The sequence below is a fragment of the Pinus tabuliformis genome, chromosome 5_1, assembly GCF_031772625.1.
Source record: "Pinus tabuliformis cultivar Carrire ecotype Pingquan chromosome 5_1, CPIR1, whole genome shotgun sequence".
Lineage (NCBI taxonomy): Eukaryota > Viridiplantae > Streptophyta > Pinopsida > Pinales > Pinaceae > Pinus > Pinus tabuliformis.
This window is the reverse complement of record NC_142305.1, coordinates 647,029,819-647,040,265: the sequence shown is the minus strand read 5'-3', so window position 1 is coordinate 647,040,265 and position 10,447 is coordinate 647,029,819.

Genomic DNA, 10,447 nt, shown 5'->3' with positions numbered 1-10,447 from the left:
ACAGTTGCCCCCTAAAGTATGAGGCCGTTTATCGGGTGAAATGCTTTATTAGGAGGATCCGAAGTTCTTTCAATGCTGGGAGGAGACCTGTAATAAGATACAATACAATACATTATCTTCATACTGTTTTCATGATCTAGCTGAGGCAGGCATTCCCATGCTCAGCTTTATAAATTCATTTTCATGTACATAGGACAGACAATCGTCTGATGGTAGACTGATGATTCTGATGGAGTCATCATCCTTTTGGTAGGATGATTATCTGTGCTGCAATGCTAATTTCAATGTCTTTATTTTTCTTGAATATATATCGCAGCCCGGATGGATGAAACTAGATCCGGGGTCTTCAATCTCGTCTGATCTTCACTCGAAGTACAAGTCGATCCATGTGAGAAATGTTTTGAAGTCGAACATGGAAAGACATCGCTTGATTACCAGTCAATGATGTAAACTGTTAACAAGCGCGAGAGGAATCACTGATAATGATAATGACCCTCAAGGTACTGCAATACAATTCACGTGGTGTGAATAAAGGACTTGGCGTCGAACACCACGCAAAATATTTCAGTTGAAGGTCATTGATGTATACCTGTCGCCGGAAGTGAGAAACTTGCCATTGAGGCATGCAAGCTTCAAAGTACTGAAGGGGTTGTTCCTAGATCAACTTCTTGGATAATGAGCTAATGTCGACAAGAAGCGATCCGTCAAAGGAGGGCCTTAATGAATCCCACATCAATGACACGGAACGGAGCAAATGATTTTGATGGAGGTGAAAATGATCTGATGATATATGGTTCAGGGTGGCGGTCATGAAAGAATGAAGTATAATGTATGGTAGTGGATGGGACACAGGTGACTTCTCTGGATGACTTCTCTTGAACATGTCGGCGACACTTGTGTGATGGATTGGTAGCATTTACCCCAAATGTGGATGATATGGTGTGACCATGGTGATGTGACCGGTGAATGAAACAACCCAACCTGACTCAGACACAGAGTGGAAGTGTCATGTTCAAGAGCGACTTACTACTAATAAAGTTTCTTTGAGTTTTCTTCCCAATTTTTCCCCAGTCATTGCTGACCAGTACCTCTTTATTTTTGTCAAGCTTGAGGAGGATAACATATGCTTGTTCTATAATTTTCCCTTCGGGCAAACCCATCGCTATGTTTTAACGAGCCTAGCGATAGTGAAACTCGTTCTCGTCTAAAGACAAGTTTGTCGCTATTAATCTTTTTAACGAGTCTAACGACAAAGATAACTCGGTCCATTTCATTTTTAGAGAGTCCGAAAAGGTACGTAAAGGTAAATCCGAAGTTCCTTTTCCATCATCTAATCCCTTAAGTCCGAAAAAGTATAAAACAATACAGAAGGGATGAGTTTTCGATAGTTTTAACGAGCCGAACAAAACAAGCGCTCGATCTTTTTGTGCAATAATCCCTTAGGTCCAAAAAGATTAAAATCTAGAGGAGGGATAGCACTTCCTGTCGCTTTAACGAGCTGGAAGGCCAAAACTCAGCAATCTTTTCATATTTTACGAGTCAGATGAAAAGAACTTAAAGAAGACTCGTCTTTTGAGGAACGAGTGATAAAAAGGGTAGCAGCTGATTCCAGGTAAGGTTTGGAATTTTCCAATCACGGCAGTGTCACAAGGATGGCTAGTGAAATCACTCTTCGCAGCTGTTCCTCAAAATGGGTAAACAATCAAACGGAGGTGAATGATCGGCCAATGGAAAAGTGGAGGTGACGGTGCAAACACGACCAAGGCTTTAATGGCTGAAAATGCTTCATTCACGGTGGTTATTTACCGGGGGATAGTTCATCATTTTTTTTAACGAGCTTAAACGCGGGTGGAAACATTTGCTCGGTCTTATGTTTATTTTTTAACGAGCTTGAACTATGTGCTAAAACTGCTCGATAAGATGGTCTTGCTTTAATTTTTTACGATAAATAGCTTTGTCCTTCCAAAGATAGTATTGTATTTTTCAACTGCTCCATCAAACTAGTTAGAAATGAACAATATTTGCTTTGAAAACGAGATTAAAACGCTAATATTTTACTTTGAACTACGTAAAAGTAATTAAAAAGTGTTTTTTACCTCTCATTTTACCATTTCGTTTGAACTTGGTTTGTTGGAGCTTTGGAGGTGCTTTCCCCCTCAATTTTTATCAGTTGATTTTAGGAGATTCTGTGGACGATTCTCGGCGCCGTCTGGACCAGGTAGGAGCTAAACCTGAACTCTTTCATTTCATGGTTTCCTTTTTGCATTCTGTGCTTTATTCCCTGCTTTTTTGAGCCCATGGGGTTTGAGGGATTCGTTTTGCCATCAACGCACCCTCAGCACATCGAAACCTGCGTTGAATGCTGGCCTGTATGAAGGCAGTTCGACATTCAACGCACCTGGATCACTGCTGCAGGTGCGTTGGGCGCAGAAAGGGAATTTGTTGCACAGTTTTTGATGGAATGTTTTCCTGTTTCTCATCAAAATCATGATCTAATCTCCTCTCTTGTTTTTTTTTTCAGAGATCTTGGAGCAAGATGACCCTTACATGGCGAGAACGAGAACATGAAGAAGAGGACATGATTGCCCTACATGATCCTGTTACAGTGAACGCGCTGCGGAATTGTGGCTTGCTGAAGTTCTTCCGCATCTCTAGCATGAGACAGCAGATTAACTCACTGAAGTATTTGCTTGACGCCTAGGATCCTATCAACCACGTTTTCCCGATTAGGGGCAAATCTATCCCCTTGACTGCAGTAGACATCTATTTCTTGACTGGCTTGTCAAGGTGGGGTGCCCCCATCTCTTTGTCAGGTTCGGCCCGAGGAGGCGATTCTGTGAGAGATTATGTCCGCCAGTATTGCAGGGAAGGATCTCAGCCGAGTAAAGACGACAAGATCATCATTCATGATGTCACTAACAGGTCCCTTAGGACTATCCTATTTACTTTTGGTAGGATGGCCGATAGTGCATCTCTTCATGTAGCCAACAGATCCTATATGCAGCATGCCTTGGAATGCCTCCAACCGAAGGTGTTCAACTGGTGCGACGCAGTACTTCTTGTGATGAAAGAACAGTTAACCAAGATAAAGAACGGGAGGTTGAAGAACTTTGGGTTCGGTTCTATTTTGATTGCCTTTGCCTTGGAGAAGATACCACTGATGAAGCCGCAGTACATTGCACTCGATTTACCTTCCCCTACTGAACCACGTATGCAGAGATGGGTTGACCATATGTCTAGGCATGCTGGCCAGTCTCAGATTTCATTTTCTGATACCTTCTTCAGGTGGTTTGATCATCAGGAGATGGTTTATTCTGAGTATCCATATGCTGGCATGGACTTCCGGGGTGATCCAGATTTGGTACTGCCGGATGGCGAGTAGTGGGGTGCTATTGGTAAAATCTCTGACCATATTGCTATTTACTGTTTTTGTTTATAATGTCCTTGTGCTTTATTCTATCAAGACTTTTAATCAAACTCATGCGTACATGCAGATGTTGGTCCTGTTCGTCCAGTAGTTCGCCTGAGAGTACCAGCTGTTGCCCCAGCAGGAGAGGTCGCCGGAAGGGTTATTCTTCGCGACCTCGATGTGGCCGAGACTCTCACAGTTGTGTAGGAGCAGGTTGATAGCCTTACTCTCGGTATTCCAGATGTGAGGATCGATGAGCTACCTTTGCAGTTACAGCGGCACACTACTGGTGTGCCCAGACGATGGACTCGTCTCTTACGCATGATCGCACAGGCTGTGACTTGCTATCACGAGCATCATTAGACTAGGGTGCCCCCTAGCATTTTGAGTTTTTGGGTCGCGTGACCGATTTTGTCTTGGTTACAGAACATTATATGTAAACCATAAACAACTATATATATTTTTTATTTTCGGAGTTTTATTCTGGTTGAGTTATGTGATCCACATGTAAAACATTGATGATGTGTTTCTTTTTATAAATGTTGCAAATGTCTATCTAACACATAGTTTGCTAATGAGTCGGTTAATGTGTTTAAGTTTCTGGAAATATGTTGGTATTGAATAAGATCAAACTGTCTTTCCAAAATCTTAACCCTTAGGAACATGCGGTAAATAGCTGGGTTTCGGACGGAATATATACCATTGAGTTGTAGTATTACGAGCTGTGAATCTAGCCTGACGATTAGTCGGCGTATACCATGAGTGATGGCATTAGAGAGAAGTTCTATCAACGCGCTATATTCAGCGATATTTTTCATTGATCGACCAATACATACACCTCTGAAACTTACTAACTCGCCGCTTGGATAAAAAATGGCCCCGGCTGCGGAGGACAGGTTCCGCGAACTACGAATCGCTCCGTCGGCATATCCAACACATGGCTCCAATGGGTTTGACATCTGCAATAAATGTAAAAAGGTGGATTACTCGACCAAAACAAACACTCTAGCGAAAACAAAAATATAACAAAAGCGTATTGGTTACTACTAGGCGTAGTAACGCTTGAGGTACAACCCATTACGAGGTTGTGCCAGTGGAATTCTGTTGTAATCCATCAACTCGTAGGCTCCTTTCGCTAACACTCGTTTAACAATATAGGGGCCCATCTGTAAAGACTTAAATTTACCTGCTCCCAACTTATCGAATTCTTGGTCGTAAAGCAGGACCAAGTCACCTTCCGAGAAGACACGGGGTTTGACATTTTTGTCGAACTGCGCCTTGACTCATTTCTTATGGGCTTTGTTAGCCAACGCGGCGTCATGACGGGTTTCATCCAATTGGATTAATTCCAAGAAACGAGCTTCTTCTTCTGAAGTTCCGGGGAGGAGATCAATTGCGAGTTTGAGAGACAAGATTTCACACTGGACTGGTAAGACTGCTTCCAGGCCATATACCAGTTGGAAGGGTGTGAACCCGGTTGCATTCCTTACCGATGTTCGGTAAGCCCACAAAGCTGAGTATAGGATTAGGTGCCATCTTCTTTTGTGAACTCCGATCATCCTTTGCAGCATGCGCTTCAGGACCTTGTTGATCGCTTCAACTTGTCCATTGGCCTGCGGATAATATGGAGTAGAGCTGTCGTGGGATAGCTCTAGTTTGGCAGCTAATTCAACCATCATGTGATTGCGAAAATGCGATCCGTGATCTGTGACTATAGCCTGTGGTATGACGAATCTTGCGACTACGTGATTGAAAAAGAAAAGGGCAGTTGTTTCACCAGTATTATCTAATGTAGGCATCGCCTCAGCCCATTTGGTAAAATAGTCAACTGCGACTATGATATACCCATGCCCCCCGGTCGAGGTGGGGTTACATTTCATGAAATCGATGCCCCATTTGGCGAATGGCCCAATAGCAACTATTGGTTGTAGAGGTGCGGGTGGTTTTCTGGTTTTGCTATCAAAAATTTGACAAGAATGGCAACTTCTGACTGTGGTTATGCAATCTTTGAACATTGTTGGCCAGAAGTATCCTGCTCGTAATATTTTTTGTGCTATAGCATATCTAGATTGATGCCCCCCACACGCGCCTGAATGACACTCATTCAGGGCTTTTTCGGCTTCCTCATGGGTGAGGCACCTTCTCATAACCGTATCAACACCGCGACGGTAAAGCATATCACCGACAATCATGTAGTCTTTTGCTTGGTATCGAATACGTTTTTGTTCAGAGTGAGAGGTGTTTGGCCTGAATTTTTGGGTTTGGAGATAAATGATTATATCCCCATACCACTCATTGCTTGTAGATATTAGAAACAAACTTTCATCCACGATTGATTCTTCGGATGTTTCATTGTTGGACGACGATGGGAGATCGCATAATAATTCTGCGAAAACTAGAGCTTTCTTTGACTTGGATTTTACAAATTCCAGATCAAACTCTTGTAGGATCGCTATCCATTTTGAATATTTGCCCCCCAGCAACTGTCGTGACAATATATAAGTCATGGGGTTGCAATCTGACAGAATGGTAGTCTTCCGAAAGAGGACATAGTGTTGAAATCTTTGTATCGCTTGAACAGTTGCAAGCGCTAGTTTTTCAACATAAGAATATTTGCTCTCTATATCATTTAAGTTCTTACTTAAATAATATATAGGATGTTCAATTCCATCGACTTCTTGAACTAAAACCATTGCGATGGTCGTATCTGTTGCAGCCAGATACAGGTTAAAATCTCTTTGGTAATTGGGGGCGTACATTAATGATGCTTTCATTAGGGAATCTTTTAAAGCATCAAAGGAAGCTTGCGCAACCTGATCCCAGACAAAGGGTACCCCCTTTTTCAAAAGATGAGTATAACCTTTAGCAAGTTCGGCGTAATTTGGAATGAACCTCCTCAGAAAGTTTGCTTTCCCTTGGAGTTTCTAAATCTGAAGCAAATTTGAAGGTGGAGGCAAATTTATGATTGCCTAGACCTTACACGGGTCGAGACGAATCCCATCCTTGGAGACTACAAAGCCAAGTAAACGACCAGAACTGACGCAAAATACACATTTGTGCGGATTGAGTCGTATCTTGTAGTGTCGGCAACGTAGAAATATCGCTCTTAAATGTTGCAGATGATCAGTCCACTTTCGTGAATGAGCCGGAAGGTCGTCGAGGTATGGTTGAACGATGTTCTTGATGTCATGGAAGGCATAATTCATTGCCCTCTGAAACTTCACCCCTGCATTCTTTAAACCAAAGGGTAATTTTCAATATGTGAATGTGCCCCACGGACAAATGAATTCAGTCTTTGACTGGTCCTGTGGGCGGATATTTATTTGATTATACCCAGAAAATTCATCCATAAATGAAAAGATTTCGCATCCAGCGCATTCATCAATTATCTGGTCAATGAAGGGTGTAGGGTAGTTGTCTTTTGGACAAGCTTGATTTACATCCCTATAATCGACGCACACTCTAATTGTCCCCTGTTTTTTCATAACAGGGACAATATTCGATACCCAATCGGTTAGAGGAATCGGGTAGATGAAACCAACATGGAGAAGTTTTTCAACTTCTGCCTTAATGGCAGCAGCTTTTTTGGGGTGCACCTACCTTAGCCGTTGTCGTACTGGTTTGACATCTGGATACATCTTAATTTCGTGTTCAACGATACTCGAGTCGATGCCTGGCATTTCACTGTATGACCAAGCAAAGACATCTCTGAATTCGTGAAAAAGAGCGTTATATATTTCCAGTTCTGAAGGAGAACAACATTTGCCAACATAAATATTCTCTACAACATCTGTTTTAGTCGAGATATTTATGGCTATAGTCTCTTCAATGTTGGATAAGTTTCGCTCGGAATCCACCGTATTTACAGTATTTGATAGAAAATCAAAAACTGAAGGATGATAAAGGTCATTTTGAGTCTCTTCTTCACAATATGGAAGAAGGGAACGATGGTGGGAATCATTCCATGGTGCTCCTTCAATTACCATAGCATGGAGAATTCCTTCGTCGGTGACATGCACTTGCAACCAAGGATCTGAAGGAGTACCATATTCTCTAGACCTATCTATCCAAACGCTTGATGAGGGTTGATTTGGGTTTGCCTCCCATGCCAGAAACATTGATTGCTATAATATTTCTATTGGGCTCGGGGGCAAAACCATTGCATGATCCATGTTGATATCGTTTTCTGAGATCTTTGTAGAAGATATCATATTGCAGGTTCCTATTGATGCTATTTCCGCCAGATTGATTGGAGGTGGAAGAGCGAAAGTTCCCATTAGTATAGGATCTTTTAGTAGGCCTACTCCGATATTCTGAAGCGAATGGGGGCTTCCATGGATCATGGGAATGCTTCCTGTAACTTGAGAACCATTGGGGAGGAAGTTTTGCTGGTCGACGATTGTAATCCCTCCTTGGAAAGGAAATGCAATCTTTCTAAAATAGGTCGACACAACTGCCGCCATGGCATATATCCATGGTCGTCCTAGTAGGATGTTGTAATCAAGATTCCCATCGATGACTTCAACATCTATTTCTACTGTTTTCCCTCCTAGTTCAACTTTCAAGTTATTTAGGATACCGTATGGGGTATATGTCCTTCCGTCGAATGCTTTTAATGTTGTCGCAGATCGCGACAAGGTTGGAGATCCTAAAGTTTTCCAGCAACTCATCGACATAATACATGTAGATGCCCCCTCATCAATAATCGTTCGGTGAACAGTTTTGTTGAGGGCTTTCACTTGAACAAGGAAAGCTAATTGAGCTGGTAACTAAGGATCATACCCTTTGTGGTCGAAGGATACAAGATTGGAATCCTTTGGATCGATCCCACCAATGGCTGATAACAAAGCCTGCCTTTGGGATGGGCAATTTTGTAGTACTTCAAGAGTCGACATAGCGGATGGCGATTGGGCCAAATCTTCCACTATGTTATAATGCTGCGCCGCTTTAGCGCGGGGATTAAATGTCGACTTGTGTACTACTCCCTTCGGTGGTTTTATTATCAATTCAGGGATGGTGGGTGGTACAACTTCTGTCGAAGTTGTTGTCGAACTACTTGGTTGATATTTATCCTTGTTGTTCGACAGCTGTGGATTCCCGTAATCTTTGTTCCTTGTCGAAATCAAAGCATCATTCTGTTGTTTTGAAATTGACAACATTAGCACTTGAGACGGGGAAGCATTTTCACTTTCAACCAGATTCGTTCCTGGATTCGGAAACGGATCAGTTAACACTGCTGAGGTTTTCGAACTCTTAAAGAATTTCTTAAGCTCAGCTTTGTATGGACATTGTGAGGTCCAATGATCCTCATCGCATATCATGCATGGATTTTTTGGTTTCCTATTTCCAGGAGGGTTTGAAGAAGATTTGTCAGGAGATGACTCATCCTGTTTCTTCTTCTTCCCTTTGCCTTTCTTCTTGCTTCCTGGTTGTTTGGTTTCTTTGCCCTTATCTGTCGATACGACATTTACTTCCGAAGCAAGAAGTTCGTCTTTTGCATTTTGACTTGAAATCTTACGGGCTTTCTTAGATGTAGCCTTTGTCGATTTCGTGTCTGTCGTGCCAATCACGCCATCGCCGGCATGAGAGTCATTGTTCGATTTAGGAGGAGGAGGAATTGAGAATTCCGGTCTAGGGGCATCAGGTATTTTGTCGTAGAGCGTGCCGGACTGAGTGTAAATCAAATCCAGATATTGTGCACGAGCGATCACTTGCTCTTCTGTTACGACTCCCCCCTTTGCCACATCTTCCGTGATGGAAGGCAGTAATGACTTGATAAACCATTCAGCTAATAGCTGATCGGGAACGTACGTTTTTACCATCCTACGATGACATCGCCACTCATGTATATGATCAGATATGTGAGTGGCGGTTGTCTGTTTAAAGTTGGTAAGCAGTTCTGTTCCCGTTTCATACCTTATTGGTAATTGAAAATGGGTTAAAAAGGTTGTGGCTAAGGTACTGAAGTTGTCGAACGAAGCTCTAAGCAATTCGATGTACCATTTTGCCGCTGGACCCGTTAATGTCCTATTAAAGAGGCGAAGTCTTATCGAATCATCATTTAGGGTGTTTAACGAACACCATAGATGAAAGGTCATCACATGATTCGATGGATCTTCACCCGGATTTCCATTAAATTTAGGAATATCTGATGGAAGTTTATGCGGAATCGCTGGCCACCAAGGGGCGTAAGCAATTGGATCGTTTGTTAACCGGTTTAAATCAGGTAACTCTAAAGTTGCCACGAATGGTAACTGTTGATTCAGGTTAGGTGAAGCATACCCAGGATACGATGGAATCGCCTGAGCAGCTGGTCTTTGCATACCGGCATAATGCATTTGATGCTGGTATGTTTGGTAAGGTTGGTGGACTTGACCATTATAAAATGGTTGGTTTTGACCGTTTTGAATGTACGGCTGTCCACTGTTCACAAAGATTTGCTGCTCAGTACCTTGGTATACTTGCTGGAATTGTGGTTGCTGGTATTGCACCAGCCACAGTTGTGAAGCCATGTGCTGTTGCCCGATACTAACCGTTTGACCAAGGTGAGGGGTAATTGTACCCGTCTGGGCTTGTGTCGCCCCACTAGTCGGCGATTGTGGTTGAGTTGCAGGGTCAAGGGGCTGTTACATTACAACCTGAGAAACCTGAGGTTGGAATACAACAGGCATCGCTTGAATTTGTGATACCGTCACAATAGCTGGCGTAGTCGGTATGTTCGACACAGGTACGCATCGTTGCATTGAATATACAACTCTTGGTTGTTGAGGTAGTATAGGTACCCAACCACTTGAGGTAATTCCAGTATAACCTGAATGCTATTGTGAACTCCCGTATGGATATCCTCCCGGAGGTGATAATGAAAGGGCATACTGCCCCCCATACGGTGGTAACCCAGAACTCAAGGGAATTGTTTGTCCTAGGGGACCGGATTGCCCAAATTGACCTCTAAATGGATCAATTTGTTGAGACTCAACATAAGAGTTTCCGGATATAATTCTGGATGAACAAACAGGAATGGACCAGACTGTCGAAATA